The sequence below is a fragment of the Lagopus muta genome, chromosome 5, assembly GCF_023343835.1.
Source record: "Lagopus muta isolate bLagMut1 chromosome 5, bLagMut1 primary, whole genome shotgun sequence".
In the NCBI taxonomy this organism is placed as follows: domain Eukaryota; kingdom Metazoa; phylum Chordata; class Aves; order Galliformes; family Phasianidae; genus Lagopus; species Lagopus muta.
The window spans coordinates 56,861,713-56,886,201 of NC_064437.1; the positions used below are offsets into that span (position 1 = coordinate 56,861,713).

Below are 24,489 nucleotides of genomic sequence, written 5' to 3' on the forward strand. Positions count from 1 at the left end.
GAGAAGCTGCACCAAACTGCAGTAGGGAAGAGAAGAGCATTAAATAAAAATAAGACCAAACCGAGCAGAGCTATGAGGAACTTGGCAGAACAGATTCCCATGGGTTCACATGAGCATCTTCAGCTGCGATTCACTGAACACCCGCCAACAGCACAGCAGCCACAGGAGCTGCTTCAGCCTGGGCAGCAGGAGGACACACCAACTGCAGTACGAATTTTCCCTGCATTTGCTCCCCACCACAGCTGTACGCACGTTAAGGTTTACATCCCTCTCTCCTTTCATTCCCCTTTCAATCTCTTTTTTGAAAGAGTTGGAAAGCTGACAAAACTTGAAAAGAAAATCCCGTTTTCAGTTGCAGGCATAGCTATGGGGAGAGTAAGAGTCTGTTTTCAGCTGGACGGCTTTTGACCTAGCAAACCAACCACAGCTATTTCTTTATTCTTTGGAAGTCTGAGGCAGAGGATGTTTGAAAGCATGAGGGTCACAGAGGAGAGTCACAGCACAGTGTCAGCACTGTGATACCAGCAGTTGGAAAAAGCTCTGGATGCACCTTTAAGCACAGGCTTCAAGCTAAATAAATCATGGTCTGGTAATGGACAGACGAGGGGAAGCATTTTGTTTGAGTTGACCTGGTAGAATCTGGAGAAATGGAGCAAAGAAAAAAAAGGATATGTATATACATTTTTAATCTGTGTGAACTTATTCTGTTTTCACATTATTTAACAGCTGTTTTAATATTAAAATCTACTTTAATTTTAATGAGGTAAAAATGCCATTTAGAAGGCAAAGAAAGAAAACAGAATGGTTGCAGTTTGAGAACACTGACATAAGAATTGGCTGTGTCTTTTCTGGTTGTCCCTTCTCACCCCTTATCCACCTGCTAAAAGTCCATGTGACACAATAGCCAGCTTGTCAGTTCTTTTGGAAATCCATTTTTAGGTGAATTTTGTATTCATCTGAGAGGACTCGCTGAGATCCCCTGAAACATTATTTGATGCATGGCTTCTGATTTGTCTGTCTTAAACAGGAAGGTCTTTATGTTGTAAATAAGTTCTCCAGTGCAAAACCAGCCCCTAAACCTTCCTTCAGAGGCACGAAGTAGTCTCCTTTTCTTGGCAAGATACACTCTGGCTGGCACCTGCAGACTGCTGAGCTGTCTAGCACAGCTCTTCCAACAGAAAAGGAGCAGACTTGGAGCATCCATCCATTTCTGCAGGTGTGGAGGAGCAGAGAGCGTACCAGTGTGTATCAGGAGAAAAGTAGAGGCAGTTTTTCTCCTAAAAAGTCAAAAAGCCTTTGGAGCTTTCACTTTTCAGCCTCAGCCTTCTGCTTGCAAGAATCTTCACTTGCAAATCCTATTCAATAGCAACTTGTTTTGATTATTTCTATACTTTGGTTTGTGCTTACTTTGAGTCCAGTCCAGAAGAAGGCACCCGCAGCAGTCCAGGTCTGCAGTGACACCTATTAAAAGTGGGATAATAAACATTTTGCCAGTTGGCAGAATTAAGCAGAAGCTGAGTTGAGCAAGCAATAACATTTTTCCACCTGATACCTGTAGATACCTGTAAGCAGGGCAAATGAAACAATTTACCCTTTGAACTCCTATTTTTGTCTCTCTGTTTAGGATTCCCTTAGGATTTTCATTCTTTATTCTGTCCCATCTTTAACGTACATGATGATTGGGAAGGAAATGCCCTGTCAAATTTGGCTTTGCACCCAGCAAATATCCAAAGGGCTGAATGATACTCTAATTAAAATCTATTTGCTTCAAACTTCCTCTGTACTTATCACAGCTTTCCTCTGTGTCCGCAGTGTATCTCTTGGCGTTATCTCAGCTGTTACCTACTCTGTTCCTCCTGCTGTGGGTGGATTGGTTACAGCTCAGTAGGTTGGTGTGAAGTTTGCAGAGAGCAGCAGAATTTTGCATGCTGAACTCCCTTAGCCTACAGGCTCAGTAAACACAGGGCTTTTCACTCTGAGCTCAGAGTCACAAGTGCAAACAGCGCCGGGCTGGCAGCCTGGGGAGAGGTAACCAGAGGACAAGAGGTGAAATATGCTGTGATTACTCTGTTCCGGAGCAAAGCCAATCCCATGGTAAAGCTGTGAGCTGAAGGACTATGAAGCCATCTGCACCAGGATGCTTCCTGTGAAGTAGTGAGGGGCATGTTAGAGGGCATGGTGGTAGTGGGTTGGCAGTTAGACTAGATGATCTTAGTGGTCTTTTTTCTTTCTATGAATCTAAATGTGCCTAAGGTTATGATCCTGGATGGAGGTTTGGTTATTAGAGGTACAGGATGGGCACACTGGAACAACTTGGAGATGGTGATAGTGGTGAGACCCTGGAACAAGTTGTCCTGTGAGGATGTGAATGCTGGATGGGGCTGTGAGCAACCTGGTCTAGAGGGAGGTGTCCCTGCCTATCGCAGGGGGGTTGGAACCAGGTGATCTTAGAGGTCCCTTCCAACACAAATTAGTCTATGATTCTATGATAAATCAGTTTTATGTGGATTCTCAGTATGAATTGAACGCAAGTAAGATCAGCATCCTTCCTCAGAGCCATCTGTGATCCAGTCTGCACCTTTACTGCAATATCTCCGCAAAGCAGAAAACTCCCAACAAGCTCCTGCCCCTCAGAACATGGCAGTCACGCCCTAAAAGCTGAAGCTATGCCATGCCCTACTGTAGAGACAGAGGCATTGCTCTCCCCATTCCCCAGCATGTCCTTGCATCCGATTTCTCTCATATTTGCATGCAGAAGTGCAAGGGGCCAAGCTCACCTTCCTGCTGATTGGCTAGCATGGGCTGGTGTAGATGAGCATGAATTGTCAGTGTGTGTTCACTCACCCATTGGATAATGGAGGACAAGAGGAAGCAGGAACAGCTCTCACTCCCAGCCCCAGATTAATGTCAGGATCGTATGGTCACAGCCTCCAAGTCATCAGCACTTGTCAGCTCTCATGGGCAGTGAAGGCTGCGTTGCCCTCCTGGTGCTTGGAGGCCTTCTGAAAAAGAAGCTCAGAAATGTAGTCCTTTGCTTGAAAACCTTCTCCACCAATTGATTCATGCCGTATTATAAAACACAGGCTGTCATGAAAAGAATCCAACTGACATGAAGTCTTAAGCCCAAGCGCTAAAATTAATTAACAAAGTAAACATTTCAAAAGTGGAAAGCATATTGTTTCCTCGTAAGGCATTTATCTGGAGGTTGTATTAATTCACCTTTCAGTTTTCCCCATGTAGGATGACCTGAGGGATCTCTTCCCCTGGATCAGTTACAGATTGAAATTTGAAATTCTTGAAAAGAAAGGAAGTAAATTCCTGCCAACACACCCAGAATACATTAGCTTTCTCCTGTTGTTATTTGTACATATAAATTACTCTATTTCCTAGGACTGGTAGATGAGCAGAAAATTGCACAGCTTTGGCACTGCTGAAAACCAATATCTGAGGTTAGTGCCTAGTCTCCTTCTGGGAAAATCCATGCAAACTGTCACACCACATTTTGCAGCTGAATGGCCATTTGTATGGGGCAGTGGCTGTACAGGGCTCGCTGCAGGTGTCCCGTGTTGCTGTCAGCCGTTGCAGTGAGAGCCCATCCCTGCAGAGCCCTCCCTTTGCCAGTGCGGAAATTTCATTTTTCCGGTCAGCTTTATTTTCTGCACAATTATTTTCTACATTTGTCTTAGATTTTTTTTTTTTTTTTAATGATAACGGAAGAAATGTTTCAATCCCTTCCATGTTTCCCTTTTTAGTCCTGTCCTGCTATGATTTACGGGACGCTGTTAAACAGAGATCTCTGGCTGGAAAACCCAAGGCTGGACGCTGAGCAGATGACAGTGGTGACTGAGATTTATCGGAAAGGAGACGTTCTTGTCGTCGTGCAGTTCATACTTTACGAGTGCTTGCCACCTTCTGGTTTGAGAAAGGATTACAATCGTTAAACTACTGGGAATTGAGAGGAAATCTACTGTAAAAACTCTGGTCCTGTTCCTTCCTAATCCCCCTAAAAGGATTGATGGATTTGCAAAATTCTGTGCTGCCTGTCAGAGAATTTTGAAATGAAAGGATGGATGATGCTATCGATATCCTTGAAGAATGCTCTTTAACCACTGTGTAAAATATTCAGGGAAAATACTGAGAAGAGGAGCAATAGAAAATTAATCTTAAAAGTGAAATAGGTGCAAAGCTTTCAAAAGGAAAAGAATTTTGAAATCGTGATTTTCTTTTTTTTTCTCACAAAGAATTTTGCAGATTTTGACCAACCTGAGACACTTCCACTCAATTTTGTCAGCTGTCATTTGTCTGCCCAGCTTCAATGATGCCACTTAAAATTATTACATCTGCCCTTCGTGCAAGAGGAGGATGCACAGTATCTGTAAAAAAAGCCAATTTACAGTCATGGTTACTCAAATAGTATGAATAGCACTAAAAAATGCCAGAATTACCTTCCTCAGTCATTTTCAATTTAGCCAGATGAGTGTTTTCACAACATGCATGTACTTCATAAAGGCTAGAAAATGCTTTTTCTAACGGATATCACATTTGTCTGGCTTCATGTAATTCAAACTTCATTTCAGATGTCACAGTTTAGTCCTTAAAAACCATTTATATTTAATTTACAGTGAACTTAATAGAAGGCACCAGAGTATCTGAACACATTCCAGCAGTGTACGAAGCAATATGACTAACATATGCCATTTGTTTGTTCAATTTGTTCCTCCCCAGCATGGGACGAATGAGCAGTGAAGCACTTCTTTCTGTGTGTTTTTACAGTACGCACAAAGAACTATGTTTGTGTTGGAAAAGGCAGGTCAGAACCAATGTCCCTCACACACAGAGAGAAAAGCAGTGAGGTTTTGATGCTCCTCAGTTCTTGTCAGGTCACATAAGGATTTTGGCTGGCACTCCAAAAAATGGTTGGTTGATTTCTTGGATATAACTTGACCTTGCTGATCTTCTCACTGTAGAGCACAAGCATGGCAGAGTCCCTGGGTTACCTTTGCTAATCAGAGCCGATTTGCTGTATCCCCCCACTGGGTCTGTATGATGACTGTGGCTGCAGCAAGATGAGCAGCAGCCATTTGCCCACTTTCATTCCCTAAGAAGGTTGGGGAAGAGAAGCTGAAAATTAGAGGAGAGCTGACAGGTATGGATCAATGGGGTGATGTATTGTAGAACGTCTTGCTGAGAACACATCTTTTTGGATACTAGCACTTACAGATAACACAAGAAAAGACAGGGAAGAAATTAAAGAAAATGAAGCCATGACTTTTGTCAGGGCCCAGAAATGCAGTAGCGAAGAGCTGGAGGAAAAAGCTCTGCTAATTCTTTCTGTCCAGACAAGAAGGCGAGTTGGGGTCAGAGCTAGCAGGAACAAAGATAAAAATAAAAGAACAAGAAGTCTCTGAGACACCAAGAAATATTTTTACACTTTCTACACTCTGCAGCCTAAGTTCACTCCCTGCCCATCTTTCCCTAGGGCAGTGCTTGCTGCTACAGACATTTTTGAGGGTGAGGAGCCCACGCTCAGCTGAGGAAGCAGCCCCAGAGATGGCCATCCTCAAGTTTGCCCTGACCCCTCGGGAGTAGATCCATGCCCTCTTTGAGGCTGTGAGGTTTTGAGAGTCAGACACAGCCTGGCAGCTTGCTCTAACTTTGCTGCATTCACTGTTGTCTCTTAAGCAACATTCATCCGCACATCTCACAGCAATTTTTTTCTTTTCTTGTCATCCTTAGGATGAGTGTACTGATCCTTAAAACAGTGTACTGTTTTCTTAGATTCGTTCTTGTGAATCACTTCTGCTTAGTAGATCGCTTTATAACCACTTTGAGAACACTGCGCAATCAAAATTTCATTGCTGTGACTGTTCACTTAAATGATACAATATGTATCCCCCATTATGTGGTTGAATGGCATCCAGATTTCCCATTGCATGCATTTGAGGACAATATATTTAAAATTCCCACTTGGCAAATGTCTTTCAATAGTGTCTTAAATAAACTAGTTTCCATGGATGTTCTTGCCAATACATTTATTAGTTTTGATCTTTGGGTTTTATCCAAATGAACCAGTCATTTGTCAGTCAAAATGTACAGATGTAAGGGGTCGTGCCATGAAAAAAGAAATTTTGGATTCCAGTTCTTTCCACACTTGTGGTGGTGCTTCTCACTTTGAACATGGGACATTTTCAGAAGGCAAGTTTTGAAACTTCTGTAGTATCTATTGCCTTTCTGATCACATGTGAGGCTCCATGAGAGTAGGTAACAGCATGGAGAAATACCATTCCTATTGCAGGAGCAAAGCTGAATTTATCTTGCCATGGCATTCACAACTGAAATGAATAAAGACCCACAGGACTGCATGCCATTGGATGGTGCCAAATACAACCTTACCTGAGCTCCCTGCTATCTGAAGGCTCCTGCTGCTTGCTATAGCTCATCACCAGGCAAACAGATGATCTAGAGTGTGCGAGTGTAGCCGTAAACCAAAAGCTTCCAATGAAATAATGCTGTCTCACTCTCAACAGAAGCAATTACAATGTAGCTGTCTGTACTGCATTTACACTGCCACTAAATGGCTGAGCTACTCTCTCAAGCGTGCAGTGATGGAGCTGAATTTCTCTGGCTAAGGGAGTTTTTGCACCTGCTGAACACATCCTCAAGCCTTGGGAATCTTACAGGAAGCCAGAGAAAGTCTACACAGCCTCACAAAGTGTGTGTTTTGGATGTGAATACATAACTTGCATATAAAATATATACGCATTCCTTCCTTTATATACACATACGCACATATGGAGAGGAAGCAATGTCTTATTTTGCTATATTTCTGAAATAAATCACTACTTTCATGGAATTTTTGAAAGATTGTGCTCGTAGTTCTTCTAGTGTGGACTTGGAATGAATTAGAAATGTCTTATTTTCTCCACAGAACATATTCAGAGAAGAAAGAGTTTTCAGGAGCGAGTAAAAAAATATTCAGTTCTCCCTCACTTTAATCCAAACATTTTTTGGTGTTTCAAAAGTTCGACAATACTTCCCTCCCCCCCCCTTCCCTCCCCCTCCCCCCCCCCCCCCCCCCAAAAAAAAAGAGCATTCGTCTGCCAGCTCTACTGGTTGCCTAAAAGCATTCAAGTCCTTTGTGCAACTTAAAAGATCAAATTCTTCATGAGATGACATCTAGAAATCAATGCCATACACGCTGCACTGCCTTTGCTACGAAGCATTGTGCTCTGGCCTGCCCTCCTCTCCTTGACCCAAAGAGCTTTGGGATGCACAGAGGCTAAGGGATCAGCCTGTGAAACACAAGCAAATCGATGCTGGGAGCTCAGACTGAAAAGAGCTATATGCAGTCCATATTTATGGCCAGAAGGGTGTACTAGCCAAGTCTTCCCAATCAGAGGTATGCCAGAGGTCTTAGCATTGCTCAATAAGTCAGTATCAGCCTCATAATTTGATTTGGAGACCTCAGGATATAAGGAGGTCACCACGTCTCTAAGCGGTTCATTATGTGATTAATTAACTTCAAAGCTTAACCAAATATCGCCCTTTATGTTTCATTTGACTATGTTTGACTTGATATACTTCTCCAGATTAAAGACTTTCCCAGTGTACTTCTGTACATTAACTGTAAAAATACTTCTTTGAGATTGTCTCTTATAGATAGGACTTCCTTATTGTTTCTGGGACTTGATGTTATGACTGTAAAGTGTTTTGCTGTGTGATCTGAATCTGCAGGTAAGATAAGTTCAGGACACTGTTGAACGGCACGAATCCATCTTCCGTTCAAAACACAGGATTAAATTCACCGTACTAGAAAAGCTAAGCTTACAAACTGTAAGCTTAAAAAAAAAAAAATTCCTGTTTTCTGACCTCTATTCTGTTTATAGAATCACAGAAAAGGATAGCGGCTTTCAAGTAGTTCTTTTCACATTACTTTTGGATGTAACCTATGTAATTCCAAAGGCATTTGTAAAATTCATCCCTAAATAAGCTTCCCATGATCAGATCACTCTATTGAGCTAATTTGTTTCCTGATTTCTAAACCCTTTTTCAGAATTCTTGTTTTCCAGGATACAACATACCGTTTTGCTGCTGGAACACCTGAAGTCATTTGTATTGGCCAAATAACCAAATGATTCATCCACAATCAGAAATGACTTCATACTTCCCTGCTACCCTTTATGAAATATGTATGACAATATAGCTCCAAAGTAAAATCACTTCCAGAATACCTACTTAAGAGTCACACCTTCGCTAATGATTTTCCAGATATCATTTAGGATTCACTAGTTAATTCTTTGTCCATGTACTGTATTTATGATTGTTTTAGATGTTTAATGAAACTTTGGGGCAATTCCATTTGAAACACCTCAAAGAATTGTGACATAATACATTAAGAGAAAGTATAGCTTGGGGAAATAAAAGCATAATCAGTTCTGTCCCATAACCCAAGGCAGGGCTGGTTGTAACAATATCTCATTCTAAGAACATTACAGTTTCAGAGATACTTTCATCATCCAATCTTGTGACCTTGTTCAAAGAAAAAATTAAATTTCGTGTGACAAGAGCTTTTTTTTTTTTCCACAGAACAATGTTGATTGACATTAATTACAGCCCCTTTTTTTTTTTTTTTTTAATTTCCTATCCCATTACATTTAAAAACACCTAAAGAATCTTCATTTTGCAGCACAAGGAATTTAATCTACCCCCAGTTAGATATCATCAGGCTTTTCATCTCAAACCAAAATTATAGCTTGATTCAAAGATCATTAAAAAGAGTAGGAGTAGTTGCAATCATGTAATAAGCCAGGTCTTTTCTACTCTTTAAAAAGGTTTAAATATTTGTCAGCTTCTTAATCTAAAGAGAAGTTCCAAATTGGTAGATTTCATTTTACAGAAACAAAACACGACTTGGGAAAGCGGGGAGCAGTTGTCTGTTTCATATTCATATGTCAACGTGTTCTTGGAGATTAGGATCCTTCTTATAGTAACAGCCCACAAAACACCCCTGGCTGCTGGAGGGTGAGACATGAGCAGAAAGTAAAGTTTGCTGGTAAAGAGACCAAAGCCTCAGACAGACAGAGAGCACATAAGAGACTACAGTACGCCTAAGATCTTATTTTTATTATGCAAGTGTAGTGTCCTAGAGATACTCGGGTAGCCTAAAGACACTGGATTGTTTCTGAACATTTCACATACCAGCTCTGAAACAACTTTCTGAAAACATATTTATGTTAGAGGCCAAATGTTTCCCTCTCCCCTCTCACAATATATACTTTTATGTTTTAGCCCTCACTATTTATTACACGTTATACCATGAACTAGAGAACATCTAATATATTTTTGTTTGTTTGCTCTCATAATTCAGCTTGTATTTCCATGGGCAGTTTAATACTAAACTACTTTTCAAGTCCCCAAAGTGACAAACATACATTATTGTCAATTTTCAGCTTTCATATATGGACTTCAAGATGGATAGGTGATGTGATATATTAAAAAAAAAAAAAAAAAAAAAAAAAAAAAAGCAACAAAAAAACAGCATGTAAATTAAGTTTCTTACAAGGGAAAAGCACTAATTTCTAAGAAGGCAATTCCAGAAGTGACCATGCATCAACACAGCTAGCTCAAGGCATTTGCTGTTCCAGGGTCACAACTTGCTACTGAAGATGGTGACTCAAATGCTGACCATGGAGAAGCTAGTGTGCAAAGGTAAATGAACAGATGTGAAAGAATGGTTCAAATTCTGTCTTTCCACAAGAAGGACCTTTCTAGATTAATATTTCTGCTGTCCAAAGGAGAATTATCAGTAGTTGTTATCAACCCACACAACCAAATCTACCCAAGTCAGCTACAGATAGGTCTAGCTGATCCTCACACTGAAAGTCATGAAGTAGGTGATAGGACCATAGTCACATAGTAGTTGGTAGGTTACAATTCTGTCCACACCCTCAGAGTCCTGCTGCATAGGATGTGGTGTAAACATAAAAAGGGAAATTATATTTGCAAAACAAACAAACAAAAAAACACGCACACAAAAAAAGATAGGACTGATGGGTAGTTCTCTCAGAAAGATGAAAAATATTGTTGTTTTAGGAGTAAAATCATATCATAGAATCATAAAATGGCCTGGGTTGAAAAGGACCACAATGATCATCTAGTTTCAAGCCCTCTGCTATGTGCAGGGTCGCCTACCACCAGACCAGGCTGCCCAGAGCCACATCCTGCCTGGCCTTGAATGCCTCCAGGGATGGGGCATCCATAACCTCCTTGGCAACCTGTTCCAGTGAATGAATTGGAATGAATTAAACTATATTTCATATCTTTCAATTCAATTTCCAATTGAATCCAAGCTAATTAAAATTGTTTAGAATTTATTTAGATGAATGTCAAATGAAAATTTTAAACTGTTATTTAACTGCTCAAGCTCTGAAATTTCTGTTGAACAAAAGAATCACACTTTCTTAATGGATATGACCACATACCTTGTCTATTAAAATAAACCAACACATTGCAATGCCTATCACATTCAAAACAAGCTCTTCAGTACTATAAACTTAATAATGAATACAACTCTATATTGCATGTCTGTAGCGGATACATGCAGCATTGCTGTTCAGAAGTACCATGGAATTATATGTAAATATCAGAGAAATAATACTTTCGTTCAATCACACCTAAAATAACAAAAACTGAGTTGGAATCAAAGACAGAGAAAGCCTTGAATCAGGAGGCTCCCACAGGCTGTATTGATCTTCAGTGAAGGTCTCATCTCTTTTATCTCTTCAACCGTAAGATTGGGATAATCCCAGTGTCTACATCTTTGGTGACATGAGAAGTTTTCTGACAGGAGCATTCTAACTAACATGTAGAAAGGGCAAACAAAGGTTTTTCTTATCTCTGAGGAGGCCTGTCTAACTGAACAAAGACAAATCAATATATAACATAAATATTTTAACTTGTTAAATCATTCCTGAATATCCTTATAATAATTCTAATACATATGTATTTACATGTATTCATATTATATATATAATAATAATTCTAATACATGTATTTCCTGAATTTCATTATTTGTTTGCTATTCCTAACTTTGTTATGCCTTGTGAGTACATGTAGATTTCTTTCTAAACTTATGGTTGACTTATAAAAACACATTTAAAATTTCAACCTTACCCAATTATTAAATTAGTTTAATACTGTAATTTCAGAGAGTTTGCAGTATTCCTTTCCATAGTGTTTCACTATTGTCACCTCATTCCAACCCTCACTGGCTCCAGGTAAAATCCAAGATATACGTGTTGATTTCCTTTGAGCATTTCTGACCATCTATATGTCTCATTCAGTTACAGCTCACATCTTAGAAATGCCTCTTTGGCCAACTGTAGTTGTGCTTATGCTATTCTGTTTCTGATAGTCCTGACGGTGATTGCTGAGACCACAGCAGAACTGGACAAACAATTATAGTCCCAAAACCAAGTGTCAACCTGATTGCTACACTCCTTCTGAAATCCACAGAGTATCCATGAAAGTATAGAAAGGGGCTGACCTTATTATACTCAACTGAATGTATTGTTTATTTTAATGCTTTAAAAAACCATGTAAGAATACATTCCATGTATTCTCATAACTCAGTGAGTAAGCCTTGGCACTGCTGACAAAACCATGGAGGGCTATTAAATACAGAAATACACCTCTGGTACAGGATGTCTCTCATTGACAATTTCCCAGAGGATGTGAGAGTATTTTGAGACAATTTCATTGTACAGTCATCTTGTTTTATATTTTCCAAGAGGCATCTGCTATTGGCCCCTGCTGTAACCAAGAGACTGAAGTAGGTGATTGTATCACTAACATCATATCTGCTGTTCTTACATAATGAAGCTGAAAGGAGTTATTACTGAGCACCTCAGTGAGTAAACACTTCTGTCTTTGTTTTCACGATGGCATAATTTCATTACTTAAGTAGAAGTTCTCCCCTCTGAACACATCAGGGTGTCAGTGTTGGTACTCAAATTTATGCTGTTATACCTAGGCTGCTTCCAGTACTTACATCACTCATACAAAGATAGAGTAGATATCTTCATAATAAAATGAAGATTTTCTACATAAACCAGTCCTGTTACATGAAGATTTCCCTGAACTGATCAGTTATGGCAAATATAATGCCTGTTGGATTTGTAGGAAGCACTGCTTGTGCAAAATGATCTCCGTTTGTTTAGAGATAGCACTGATACACCTTTTCTCTGTAGTTAGAGTTCACCTATTTTAAGAACTAAGAAAGCAAGAAGAACATGCAGCTTTGGGAATGGAAGAGAGAATTAAAGGCCTTTCGGTTTCTCATAGGACCTATCCAGACAGAATTGCAAAGAAAGAGTTTTCCAAGAGATATGAGACAACAAAGGATATTCCTGGGGTGGAAAGACAACTGATCAGGAATTTGTTTGTGGACAAGATGTTTAAAATCTGTTTAATAACAGATATCTTTGGAGTATAATTTTTCAAATTAATTGTATTTATTTTATCCACGTGGGAGAGAGTATGCTAGAGGAATAGTGGATGTTGAATAACAGGATCATGAATGTATTTTGACGACTGCACTTGAAAAGAGACCTTCTCCTCTAATTTATATACAGTTGACACTTCCTGATCAAATTTTATACTTGCAAAGTCCAATATTATCTAAAATGGTTGGGATGATGTACAGCTGCTTCTGTTGTAATGCTCATGGCAATAATGGTGATTAAAAATTCAGACATTTATGAATCCTTAAGTAGTTGAGTAACCTTACTGAAAGAAAATCCAAATATCAAGCGACTGAGTAAAAGTGCTGTCCTGCTCATGTTTTGCATTTTTTCCATTTGCCCATTGTTCCATGTTATCACACAACACATAAAACTCTCCAGGGAGTTTTTCACCATCTATAAAACAAGCCTTAGATTTTGGAGGGCATTGTTTAAAGAGGTGCTTGATATACATCTCTGTTTTCCATTTCCAGTGGTAAATAAACTGTCAGTACTCCTGGAATACGGTTTTCAATACGATTCCTCTTTACAGTTTTACTGTAAGAGTAAAACTAGGAAAGCAAACTTATTTTTACCAAAAAAGCTCACTGCCTCTTTCTTCAATGTATGAAACACTCAGACACAGATGAAGAAAAAAATAAAGGTCTATTGTTTTAAACAATTGTACAAGACTTAATCCTCCCGTATAGTTTTCTTTTTTCTTTTTTCCCCACCATGGGATCTAATGTTTATGTCTTTCCAAAGCAGACATGCATCTGTTACTTGAGTAGAATCCTTAAATTTATGGAAATTTATTATTGACCTCAGATGGAAGATGGCTGGGCCCAAAGTTATCACGACAGATGCAACAAACCACTTGCAGTTCTATCTAAAAAAAATATTCTAGAAATGCACATAACAGCACTAAGGTTCGGGAACAGAAGCAATGACTGCTTTCTGAGGTAGATACTTGGCTGATATAAATGCTGGCAGGAAGACCTCAGAGACAGTCTTGAAAACTGGTGACATGAGAAGACAGAATTTCTTGTGACAGTTTGGACATCACTTTTGTACCAAAACTGTATTTGCTAATGGATATACTGAGAAGAACCCAAAACATTTACGCAAAGACCTGAGGTGCTGAAGTGTTTGGTTACCCAACAGTAAATATTTAGTATTATTCAGCTTACTTTGGCCAGTTCAGAACATCATTTCTGTTCCCTAGTCTGCCACAAACTATTGCTCTGTCTCCATCATGAATCCCACACAGCCCACATTTCTTTTTCCAATGTTCCTGAGGTGGTCACACTGTCATATCCCTCCTTCGATCACCAATCCCTGGTCAAGACCTGTTTTTCACTGACCTGAGTTAGACTTAGACCTTAGGAGATCTTAGACCTTAGTCTCCTTTTCTGCAGTCATCATTAATTCCTGTTTACAATCCAGGCTTGACTGTATATTAATTCTAAATAACTTGATTGTTATTCATCTATTGAGAACTCCAGTTGTGCTTGTTTATTGCCCAGCTTGCCAAATCCAGTGTTGCTTTTAGATTTCAACTTCATACAAGACCATATTATTTGCACAGCATAAAGTAATAAGTGAGCAAACATAATGTCCACAGCAGTGTATTGATTGGTCTATATTTTATCTTGTGTTTGCATGACAGTAATTTGCAAAGAAAATACAACAACAAAAAACAAACGAGCATTTATCAGTCTCCCATTCACAGCTTCACATACTTCTCTCTGAGATCTCTGGATACGAAATAGACCATGTGAGAATTAACAGCCTTCCTTAGCGTATATGTTGCCCATGATTCTCCACTTTCTATACACCTGTTTACCCTTTGAATATTCCATGGAATTAATTCCCCTTCTACAATCCTAAATCTGAATTAGGTCAGAAATCTTCAAGCATATGGTCTAGCTTTAAGCTGTTTTGCTTAATGTTGAAATGGAGCTGAGCATGGATTGAGACAAATTGCTTAGTTCTCTTCAAGAAAAACACAGATACTTCTGTACAGGTTTTTTTTTCTAGCAGAACTGCCATAAATTTCACACAGTCAATATTGAAGCAATGCTGCAAAGTGATTACAAGAACTGGTATGACTTTTCAGGGACCTTTCATATTAATTGCACACTGTACACAGAGAAAATAACCAGGCCCTAGTCCAGTTCACCTTATACTCCACTGAGGACACAAGGTTGGCTCATGTGCCAATGTGCTTTGGGTAGAATAGTCTATAGAGTCTGAACTCACTGACTCTGTGACTAAAATTCTAACTATCTCTGACTAGAGCTAAAATCACTAAGCTCATTTCTCACAGACAGTAAGAGCCTTCTCAAACTACCCTGCACTTCAGCCAGTGGGAAGCAAGAATTAAAACAGCTGGAAGAACATCACAGGAGGTGCAACCTGGGGTAGAAAGTCTTCGATCAGATTCTCCTGAGGTATAAATACCACCTGTCCTTTTCACCCTGTAGTCATCACTGAAAATCAGAGATTCTCTTTGACAGGCGCTTCTTAATTCAGCACCTGTTTTTTGTTTTTTGTTTTTTTTGTTTTTTTTTTTAAGCCTGTATGTTTCTCTTTAAACCAAGATGAAACAATTCTTTTCATTTTAGAGAGAGAAAGAGACAGAGCAGGGACTAGGGGATCTTGTGTTAAGGATGTTAGATCAACTGAAAATTAAAATCGTCATTAAAAACTTAGGAGACACACTAACTGCTAAACAAAGGTGGGATAAATTCTAAGGGAATGGGAGAAAACACAGTTGTTTACAGATTTATCTCTCACAATGGTGATAGAAAGTTCTTGGTTAAAATGTTCACCTTTAAAAGTAGTGTCAACAGACATAGAATGGCTTAGATTGGAGAAGTCCATAGAGATCATCTAGTTCCAACCCACAGCCATGGACAAGGTTAGCCAAGTTGAAATGGGTGATTCAACGCCAGAGTGAGATTTGTATCTAAAATTTGACTTTTTTTTCTGCCAGAATTTTTCATCCAGGCTTTCTCTCTGTGTAGCAGGTTAATCCCCACAGGGCCATGCTCAGTTCCCTTCTACAATGGGATCCTAACCTTTCACACTTCACCATGTTGCACCTTCCAGTAATAACTTCAGTTGACACTTCTAAAAGGAATGGGTAGGAGCTGTTGTTCTCTCTAACTTGGTTCAATCTGAACATCATAGTTCTGACAAGACAGCATGAGAGGTCTGCATTGTGAAAAAGATCTCTTCAGCACTAGGGATTTGATATCCTTCTGCCCTGAAATCTCAGATGACACAATCACATTTTCTGAGCTGGGAGATGGAAGAATTAAGTTGCTCTCCAGCAACCGTTCCCTGGAGCGGAAAGTGATTTCTGAAAGCAAACTCCCATGGAAGTAACCAAAGTCCTTTGTAGTCACAGTCTTTGCATGGTATTACAACCAAGAATTGGTGTTAAAACAACATTACACTAAGCTAATGACTTTGCTTTGCTCATCTCTGTGGTGGCTAATGAAACATTACGAATGCAAAGCAAATAGTGTGTTCACACTAGTTCAGGACCACATAGCATCTGAATATGCTGCATGAATTATTCACACTGTTTTTCTTCACCAGTGTCATCCATACCCCATTGCAGCAAAGCTCCTTTTCTGGCCTTAGCAGACTTCTCTAAAGCTGTTCCTGTTAAGCTGAGGAAAGTTTTGTTTCTAATGTGTCAAAAACATGTGAGCCAGGTCATCAAGTAAACGAGAAGTGATAGAATATTAATATGCTCAAGAAAGAAGGAAAGGAAAGGAAAAGATGATAAGGGGTGAAAGTCTGTTTTCTCATTTTTTATTTTTTAGCAAAATATCCCAAGTGTTCTGCGATTTTCTGTACTGTTGTCCTACCCAGAACTCCTTCTTCCCTTTTAACTTACCTTCTAGTCCTCTCAAAAACTCCACATAGACTATGGTACTCTCTATGGACATTCAGCACAGCACAGAGGATGCAGTATAGGAATACATCATCTCTGTCTGTAGATACGATGGGCAGAAGATCAGAGCCCAGATAGCTGGAGAGCCTGTACTGAACTTGTAGCAGAGACTACCTAACTGACACAAATCAAATTTCTTCATAAACAAGGTATACTTTGTTCTGGTGTTAGTGCTCATATAAACCCAGCACTGAATTGATGTGAATGTGATGAACTTTCCAGGGTCCCTTCCAACTCAGGCTGTTCTATGGTTCTACCCCAGCAAACCTTTCATCCAATCTCAGCTCCCTAAATTACTGTGATTATTGTTTGACCTCCCTGAATCTTATTTCTACTTTTTTCACCCAGAAAATAAGAGGCATTCAATTTTGAGTTCAAAACCAACATGATCTGTTTCTCAGCGTTGACCTGCTGTTTGTCTGTCACCAGGAGGCAAATATTTGCTGTGATTTGGTAGGTACACAGAAAGAGGATTGATAGAGAGCCAATCAGCATGCCAAATACTTTGCTATTTGCTTTCATGAAAGGCTGGTGAACCTGCTTTATTTATTTTTGTGTGTTTTTGTTGTTGTTGTTTGTTTGTTCCCCTTTGTTTGCCTTGCCTACAGGAGAGCTGATCAATTTGTCAGCATTTCATTATAGTTGCCATTACTCCAATGAAAAAAGTGTCTCTAATTGCTTATTTTTAAAACTTCCAGGGTTTGCAGCATTAAACACGTATCAGATCTGACAAGCCAGCATATACAGAGTGTCACAGAAAGATAAAAGTATGGGAAAAGCTACGTATAAGATGCAAGTCAACACATTCATTGCCTGTGAATTACTTGAGCACTTAAGGGAAGAAATAAGAACTGTGTGTGCTGAGAGGTGGAGTGATAGTGATCTTATCCTCTTCCCCCCCATTAAGTCAACCGATACAAATGGCTTTGCACTAAGAGAGGCTGTAAAGCCTAAACCTCTCCTTCTTCACTCCTGGAGCTCAAAGACCTTGTAATGGTGGCTATAGGAATGGGAAGTAAATCTTGAGTGACAAAAAAAATGGCAAAGTTTTTGCTCTTGTCCTGCTGGGGGAAGTAACTGAGTATATATCAACCTGACATGAACTTTCCTGAGAACTCCAGTGACATTTTGTTCCCATATAACTTCACACTTGGCCAGCACAGGAACTAACACACAATTAACAGTATCTCATGCAGGTCTTATTGGGTCAGTTACTCCATAACATATCCTTCTAATAGCCTGCCTTCTCCTGAAGTCCCCAGCTCAGTCACATATCCCACAATACCTTAATTTAAAGACTGAGACTTCTGTGGCAAAAAATCCCAGCCAAGTTGGGTAAAGGGAACCCAGAACTGTAACAGTCTGCTTAGCCAGAACCATGTGATAGTGATTCCTAAATAAAGTCCACAGATTTTCCTTCTCTGAAACCTTTGGAATATTTTTTTTAATCTATACATGGAAAATAATTCCATAAATCAGCTTACCACTAGCACAGTGGCAACCAAACTCTGCCTAACAATGTGTCAATGAACACTTTTAACTTTCTGGATCTGTTTGTCCCAGCTCTCTCCTAGCTTTCCATCAAAGCACTCACAGGTGTTCACCAGCTCCACCATCATCCTGATTTCCTCAGGTAATGCTGCCAGTAACTTCTTTCAGAGAGTCTTAAAATACATCTTACGTCCCTCCACAGCACACAGACCCTTCCCTGCATGAGTAGAGACAAGCACTGCTGGTTGTAAGATGGAGCCTGTTCCAATGAAAGTCTCAGCTACTGTGGTCACACTGTCAAAATTCATATTTTGATGATGAAGAGTCTGGTTTCTGTTACAACCTTCAAAGCATGTTTCAAAGCTAGGACCAAGGCACAAAGGGCAGGACAGCCAGCACTTCTGCCTGTAGCTTTCTGCTACATCTCTTGTTTTGGGGATGTTTCTGTGAAGTTCAAAATACAAAGACTGAGCAGAGGACTTGGGAAAAGGGAAAATAATCTGCCTTACTGATCCCTCTTTTCCCTAGACTATGCAGTTACTGCATTATTCCTTATTACTGCACCAAGCTTCAGAACAGAGCCAGAGAGCCCAGTAAGCAGCATGCAATTATCTGCTCCAGGTGTTTCCATTCCTGCCCTTTGTCAGCTATTATTCTTCCTCACCATAGGCAGCAGAAAGAAAGCGACATCTTTATTAGCCCACATTCAACTGTGTTTGATTGATAGCTACACAGTAGTGAAAGAGCTCTTTGCAACCATTCTATTTTGATGAAGGACACAATTTTAATTGTCATAGCTGGTCTTTTTTCAAACACCCATACATTGCTGAAGAACTCAGCAGTTACTGCAGGATTAATGAACAGCACGTTCTGTTTACACAAAATTGATGCTAGGTTAAATGGCTACATACAAAAAGAGAATCTTGGCTAATAATTGGCTAAGAACTGAAAGGAAGGGACTTGAAATTGCAAGCATCCAGGGACTGTCTTAGAAGAAAAGCTACTTTTAGGTAGGGAATGTTTTACTGCTTTGAAAGTCATGATCAGAATAGATGGTGCTCCCATCAGAATAGATGGACATATAATAGTGATGGTGCTTCTGTATATTTTCAATGAGTAATTAAGGTATTGAACGGGGTTTTAAGCATGAGTAGGTTAATTTTCCAGATCTGTCACAGATATTTTATACAACTCAGTAGAATTCAGTATTCTTTGAAGTCAAGAGGATATTTTCTATCAAATTCTGTGCAGTGAGACAAGATTTAAAACCTTCACATTCAACTCCTAGTTCTTCTCTTTTAGCTGCTCTGGTGCTAAGGCAGGCAGGCAGAAATAAAGGAAGAAAACAGGTCAACAATGCTTGAGTATATGTAATCAAGATAAATGAGCAAATGATAGTCTTCCAGTATTCACCAGGTATGTATTTAGAACAGAAAGAAGATATTTTCACAATTGTTTAAAAATAAACATTGTCATTGGATTCTGGCCAATATAATGTGTACCAGCCCTATGTGATGCTACCATATATGATGGAGAATCATCCATGGCAGAAGTTACACAAAACTGGGTGAAGCTTATAGTTCTAGAACTTGATTCCTTGTAAAATGACACTAGGTGGAAAGAAAGATGAAGGAATACATGGAAAAGGCCAGGTTTTAATGCTATTAATATGTATTTTTTTCTATATTAAAACTAATGCTTCTTGAGTATAATTCTTAAACACAACTATTCTTTTGTGATAAATGTTTTAGGAAAACAATACTAAGACTCACGAGCAGAAATTCACAAAGAACAAAAAATTTAACTTCCTGAGATGGTTTTTCAGGGAATAGTTAAATCTGAAGTGATGTTTCAAGTAAAGATCCTCAGTCACTGGCTAGAATTGATAACTGAAGTCAGTGAATAAAAGACCTGATGGAGCCTAATGTGAGATTCTTCACCTCCAATAAGGCCAAACTCTATCAGAAAGGCAGAGACAAGCTGGTCAATGAATTTCAGCCTGGAAAAGAGAAGGCTGTGTGGCGACCTCATTGCAGCCTTCCAATATTTGAGGGGAGTTTTATAAACATGAGGATAATCAGCTTTTTACATGGATAGATAGTGATAGGACAAGGGGGAATTGTTTTAAACTAAAGGAAGAAAGATTTAGATCAGATTTCAGAGGAAAGCCTTTCACTGTGAGAGTGGTGAGGCATTGGAACAGGCTGCCTAGAGAGGTTGTGGATCACCCATCCTTGGTGATGTTTAACGCCAAGATGGATGAGGGTCTGAGCAATCTGATCCAGAACTTGATCTAGCAGCTGGCAGCCCTACCTTTGGCAGAGGGATTGGAACTGGATGATCCTTGAGGTCCCTTCCAACCCAAGCTATTCTATGATGATACTTTTCTGTATTGACTACTGCTATCTATAGCTGTTAGTAATATAAACAGTACATATATTCACATATAGCTTTGTTCCCCAAAAGAAGGGGGATGGGAGCTCACTGAGAGTTCCTGGGAGCCCCAAGATGAGGAAAAATGTGGCTTAAGGAGTGTGGGCTTGCAGCTTAACAAAGCCAATTTTCAAGGAGAGAACCAAATCTGGACTTTTTTTCTTAATTTCTGTGAAAGAGAACCAAGAGTTTCAGAGATAGGGAGAAAAGAATCAGCCTGAATAAATTTGGGGGACCAACCTGCCTGTAAAGACTGAAAAGTCATTGGAGCCACAGCCTCAGCTGTGAATATTCCCAAAATGTGAGATAACTATTTAATCTGATTGTATGTATTTCACAGACCACTTCCATCTCTCCCCTGTTATCTCTGTTTCTGACGTTTTAGAGTTAAGTGACAAGTTAGAATACCCCTGAACTCATAAGGATTTGAATTTGAAAGTTTGATGGATTGCTGCTATTGACCCCTGGTTATATCAAAAAGGAGAAAGATAAACATGTGATGAAGGTTCCCAGACACTAATGTTGCCTGCTTCTAAGACAGATTGCTGATTAACATTTCCTTTTGTCCAATGGCTTGCTATTGATCCAAATACTAGTTAGGATTAGGTTTAGATGTACTGATTTCTCATCAGTAAAGTACATAATTTCTTTATTCATGCAAACACACATTAGGAATAAGCTTGTAAGTACCAATTGATCCCATTAAGTCACCTACTAAATGTGTGTGTGTGTGTATATATATATATATATATGTATATATATAAAAGCATTTCTGGAGTTGATTAAAGTTTAATTATTTCACACCCACTCAAAAAGGAGAAAATAACTATTAATGAGGAAGGAATCTTATCTAGAAAGTAATTTAGACATCACTACTACTGTTGTTAAATTCTGTTTCCCTCTCTGGTGATGCATTATTGTCTAAACGAATCAGTCCTGTGAAATTCTAATCAGTGGATCTCACCTAAGAAAAAGCACTTAAACATCTGCTTAAATTTAAGTCTGTCAATACTCCTGGCAGATGTCCTAAAATATGGCTAGGCTGGAAACTGAGTATTCAGCAGATAAAAGTTACTGTCCTACTTAATGACTGTTATTTAAGCAAGAAACAGACATCAAATTCATTGTAAAATATTACCAAAAGGAACTAGAGATAATTAATTCCTGTAACGCAGCCATTAACAGCATTAATCCTAGGGGAAAAACATTTGGCAGGGGAGAAGATGCATTATGTAAGCCCACTGCAGCTTATGAATAAATGCTCATTTTGGTCTTACGTAATTATCTATCAAGGGAGTCCTCAACACTCACTTAACACATCTCAGACACCTGAGGAAGACTGGGGAGGAGCTAGCTGGGGGTTGGTGAAGCTTAAGAGTAGGAGGAAGCGTGGGTTCAGAAGGGTCTATTTGCCCTAGAAGAAATCTTCATCTCACTGTCCTCTTCTTTGTGTGGAGTAATAGGATTTGCCACACACTAGAGGCAAAACTGTTGCCTGCTTTGCCTGTGGTCTTGAGTTCATTCTGGTACTTATGGAAAGGGACCTACAGAATGCTTTGCTTGCATGTGCAATTCACACAAGTTATGACCGAACTAACAGACTGCAATGCACTCTCAGAAGCCAACATGTGATAGTAACTCCTGTGACCAGCTTGAATTTGTACTTGGCTGCAATAGCAGAGCAGTACATATGACATGCTTCTGTTGGTGGTGAAAGTCAGTGTATGCTGTGATGGGGGAATGTCAGCAGGCTTATGGTAGAGAGAAAGGCAGAGGTTGAAGTCACAGATGTTTCTTTTCACCAGCTCTATTCAGCAAAAATTCACCTCCGATTTTCAATCTTACTGTCTGTAAATCATAAAATAGAAGTATTGTCTTTACTAATCTGAAAGCCTGGAAATTAGCATTTGTTGGAATACTCTAGTAAATAGATATCTGACAAGAACAGAGCACTTTAAAAATGGCCTGTTAAAATGAGAATGTTTGAAGTCACCTAACTGGGATTTGCTGACATTTGGCAAGTTCAGTGTTCAAAACTAACTGACTTAATCAGCAAATACTTTGTAGGACAATGGCATTTTTTTTTTTTTGCTTAAGCTTACACGTCTCTACTGCAGTGGTGCTGACCATTATCTTTCATCTTGGAAGTAAAAGAACATACCTATTACATTTATTTCTCTCTACGTCCAAACAAACATTAGTCTCCACAGAGGAGAACACAAGTGCATTAATTTCATTTAAAAGAATCTCACTTTCCTGTTCTTTACTAGCTGAAATGCTAGTGACGTATCTGTGAGGGTGAGCAGGGTCAATGGATGCAAGAAAGACAGCTCCATGCATTTTCTTAGTCTATTCACATTCCTCAATCTCAATCTTCCTGTGAAAGCTAGCAATCAGCTTGAAAGCCATCACATTAAATGTTCAGCAGAAAAAAAAGACGTAACAAATCAATACGTTTGGTTATTTATTTAGCAAGCATTTCATAAACGAGAAGTCAAAGGAGGAGAGACAACATCAGTCTCCATTTGTCAGTCCTTCACTGTGAGCAAGGGAGCCTTTCTTCAGTATTTTCATGGCAAGAGCTCACTAGTGAGAGGAGTACATAAAAACCTGCAAGCTGCTATTGCTGTTTTTCAGCTGTTCAGATTCAAGCCAACTCCTGGAAAAACAGTCAGTTCTCAAAAATAACTGCAGCAACAGCAACAAGTGTCTTAAACTCAGACATTTGAAAATAATCTTCACTTCACTATGTGTGAAAATCTCTATCTCCTCATCTTTTTCCCCCATTTGTTTCTTCTGTTTCTGCCATATGCTTTATCATGAGAGGAAAAAAAACTTACTCACATGCCCAAATTAATGCAACACTGTGCCTTGATTTTGAATATCACAGTTTGCACACAATGAGAACAAGCTAGAACTCCCTCAGAAAACAGTTGTTTTTCCTCTACCTCCAGGCTGCATCCATGAAGAAGGGAAGGATGCGATTACTATGGGAATACACCACCACCTATTTAATATGATTATTAAATAGTAAAGGCTGTAGGATCAAAAAAGATATGTACTGTAGGAGGGTATGGGATATTTCTCACCATCAATATAAGGAATTGCAGGTACACTCAATTGGGGTTTTCTACATACATTATCCCACTTAAATGCCACCTGTGATCAATTTCTGCTTACATTTCTGAAAAAATCAAAACAAAACAGATCAGGATACCCACTATAGCTGTTCTAACAAACAGATGTGGATTTGAAACATTTTATACATTCGTAACTACACAAAGTGGAGTTAATTAACAAATTCATATGTTAAGAAGCCAGACACATGCTGTGATCATTCAGCCTAGACTCTGTAGATCAGAGTGCAAAGGATCTGAATTAATTTGTTTGAATTAGAACAGTTTTTTCTGTGCATTTGAAGCTCAGTTATACTTAAACACACACCATCTCTCCAGTTTCCATACATGAATGTTCCGATTTCATAGTAATAACTAAACTGATGACAGATTAAATCTGTAAAGGGATTTGATGTCACTCTCACTCCTTTAAATCAGCTGAATAACAAATATATTTTTACAGCATTTTCAATTTCTTTGTCAAGCTCGTAGTGCATGGTTTGGGGAACAAGTTAGAAAGCTAAGTCAGAACTTAAGTACTTCTGAAACTAGTAATTTACCTTCACCACAGAAAACCCAATCATCTTAAGGGTTTCTACAGTAGAGAATTTGTGCCTTCAAACCAGACAGAGTAGGACATTTATAAAAATTGAAAGGTATGATGAAATCACTTTTCTTGGACTATTTCTTTTTCTTACAAAAAACATAGTTGTAAATTTCTCATATATGAGAACTGCACAGCCTGACTGCCCCTATAGAATACTTTTTGACTTCTTTCTTTCTTTCTCTAAGTAAAATTCCACAATATTTGACACTGTTTCTAAAAACATCAGTGGAATACATTATTCCTAGAGGCAGGCCTTTACAGCTTCTTTATAGAATCTAAAAAGTTTATCCTCTAGTGAGTAGTATGCATCTACTTACCTAGTAAGTAGGAATGCACCAATACTGGGAGACGGGAATGTTAAATACATACAAG

General features: G+C 39.1%; 1 long non-coding RNA gene across 1 annotated transcript in view; it reads right to left on the reverse strand.

Moving 5' to 3' along the window:
- Nucleotides 1-1,079: 1,079 nt before the first annotated feature.
- Nucleotides 1,080-24,489, reverse strand: part of LOC125693555 (uncharacterized) — a 53,145-nt gene continuing 29,735 nt past the window's right edge. Inside the window, exons 4-6 of the long non-coding RNA XR_007377148.1 lie at nucleotides 4,264-4,373; nucleotides 2,845-3,002; nucleotides 1,080-1,461 (exon numbers count right to left, since the gene is read on the reverse strand). This is a non-coding gene — a long non-coding RNA (uncharacterized LOC125693555). The remainder of the gene's footprint in view (nucleotides 1,462-2,844; nucleotides 3,003-4,263; nucleotides 4,374-24,489) is intronic.